General features: G+C 42.3%; 1 pseudogene; it reads right to left on the bottom strand.

Moving 5' to 3' along the window:
* Window positions 1-519: 519 nt before the first annotated feature.
* On the bottom strand, window positions 520-637 carry LOC126482834 (5S ribosomal RNA; annotated as a pseudogene).
* Between the last annotated feature and the right edge of the window lie 2,180 nt (window positions 638-2,817).

Genomic DNA, 2,817 nt, shown 5'->3' with positions numbered 1-2,817 from the left:
AAGACTTAAACAGCCATTATGTGTCCATTCCGAAGTGGGCATCATCATATATTGTAAACGACAAATTAAAACCATTATCTGTGTGACTCACTTTTTGGACGACGGATTTACAGGCCTAATGCAAACCGCGAAATCTCTCATTAAAAAGCTGGCTTTATGATAGATTTATCAAATTTCATCAGTGAAACGTAACTGGAAGGAAAGACGAAAATATTGTCCCTTAGAAAGCTCTTGGTTGGTTTACACAACTTTTAGTGTACCTTTCTGTCATACAGAGTAGCCACCGCTTCCCTATCATTTACACACCTCAACAAGGAACACTCCGTCAACAGGCCACAAGTGGCCCATCGGGACCATCCGACCGCCGCGTCATCCTGAGATGAGGATGGAGATAGGAGAGGCATGTGGTCAGCACACCGCTCTCCCGGTCGTTACGATGGTTTTCTTTGACCGGAGCCGCTACTATTCGGTCGAGTAGCTCCTCAGTTGGCATAACGAGGCTGAGTGCACCCCGAAAAATGGCAACAGCACATGGCGGCTCGGATGGTCACCCATCCAAGTGCCGGTCACGCCCGACAGCGCTTAAATTCGGTGATCAGATGGGAACCGGTGTATCCACTACGGCAAGGCAGTTGCCACCTCAACAAGATCAGTGTCAATTGTTCAACGTTCTTGTGAAAACTATGCCTTAGAGTGATAAGGAATATTTACTACATTAACCCATAGTACACTCTTCCTCCATCTTCTTCTTTCTCTCTCTCTCTCTCTCTCTCTCTCTCTCTCAATCTCTCACTCTACATCTCCCCCAGTTTCGTATGTGATAATAAGAACATTAAAATAAGTTCAAAAAGTATAATTCATAGAGATTAAGCCTATCTGAAATTAATGAGCTTCTATCAAAACATGTACACAAGCATAAGCGTCATTCGCGCTCTATAACAGTGAGCCTGACATTAATCACAACGTATTTATTGGTCCCTTAATCATTTTTGGAAAGGAGAATTTGAACGCTGTAGTCAGTACCGGTTTGATTTGAGAAAACTTTTCCACACTAGCAGTTGGTGCGCCCCCCCCCTCCCCCCACCATTCCCTCTTCCACCCTCCAGATTAATTACGTTTCTTCAAGATATTCGTAAGACCATTATAAATAAATAGATGCAACTCTAGTGATCTTGGCAAACTTTTAAACCAGTACTATACTGGGTGAGTCACTAACTATTGCCACCTACAATAATTCCGAAAGTATGATAGTAGCTGAAAAGTTTGGACAAATGTTGCATGAGACAACGGGGGCCATAATATGACGTTCACTGTGCAATATGTGGAGCAAGGTCATCTTGCATTAAAATGATCTTATCCATACATTCACGCTGTTCAAGTGTTGGAATGACGCTGGCGAGCATAACGTTTTCCGCGAGGGGTAGCCGAGCGGTCTAGCGCGTGTTGCCACGGTTCGCGCCACTCCCTCCGTCGGAGGTTCGAGTCCTCCCTCGGCCATGTGTGTGTGTGTGTGTGTGTGTTGTCATTAGCGTAAGTTAAAGTTAGCTTAACTTGTGCGTAAGCCTAGGGACCGATGACCTTAGCAGTTTGGTCCCATAGTCCTTACCACAAATTCATAACGTTTAACAGTGACGGTACAGGTAGCAGGACCTGCAGGATTCGTCTCATCGGAAAAATACGGACCTATTATAAAAGAAACCCTTAACCCGCACCACACAGCCGCCTTTGAGGAATGAAATAGTACCGCTTGATGTGCGCGCGGATTTGCCGTTGCTCATATGTAATTCTGTGTATTGACATGTCCCTTGAAATGGAAATGAGCTTCGTCGGTTCAAAAGGATCTTATATAGCTTTAATATTTTTTTTTTTTTTGGTATTCAAAAAATTTAAAAACCTCTCTCACACCGGCCTGATTTAGCTTCACTGATCAAGATAGTAAAAACATGCGTATGTTAAGGGAATTTTCATTCACAAAGCAGGCTTATCACATTCACACAGTTCAATACTGTTCTATCCTGATTAAATTGAGCTTAACTTAAATTCCATAAGGCAGTGAAGCAATTTCGAAGTCTCGGTGCGACGAAAATTGTCAGTCGATCTCCTGAAAACATTTGTAATAATTATTAACTTACGGTGATCACATGGGGAAGACCGGAGATCTGCCGGTAGGACCGTGTTAGCCTATTTATTTGAAGTAACTGGATATCTTGAGCATACAAAACGGCAGGTTCGTTCAGTGTAAATCAGACGTTCCCCACTGATCCCGTGCAACACAGCGTAGTAAGCAGACACTGTCAATAATAGTCAGTTAAATAATACGCGAACACACTTACTTTAGTTTAGTTCATGTATTAAATTCCTTCTCATACAGAATCTCATCAAGATGGCGACTAGCTCAACAATATATACATATACATCCTCCTTCTTTCACGGCTAATCGGCAAGCTCCTCTTCATTCTTTTCATAAGAGAAAACATAGATAGCAGAGAAGCTATTCCATGGAGTAAATGGACGCTCCAAGGAATAATAGGGCTTGAAACTACATTGTATTGATAATCATCGTATATTAAAGTTTAGGAATCGGTAAGATAAGAAGAGATATTTCGAGATATGTACTGAGTTATATAATTTATAAAATTTCTGAAAATGTCGCGGAGAGACCGCTGCAAGAGGCATTACATAGCCATTCATTGTCCAATTCGATGCGGGCAAGAAATTCCAGAGCGAACGTTCGTCTTGCTGGCGCGTCAGCAGAAAGCTACTCCTGAATACTAGTGATTTTGTATGACTGGCAGCGTAGAACGTTTCTATGATTTT

Source organism: Schistocerca serialis, chromosome 5 (assembly GCF_023864345.2).
Source record: "Schistocerca serialis cubense isolate TAMUIC-IGC-003099 chromosome 5, iqSchSeri2.2, whole genome shotgun sequence".
Classification (NCBI taxonomy): domain Eukaryota; kingdom Metazoa; phylum Arthropoda; class Insecta; order Orthoptera; family Acrididae; genus Schistocerca; species Schistocerca serialis.
This window is presented reverse-complemented; position numbering and strand designations above follow the sequence as displayed.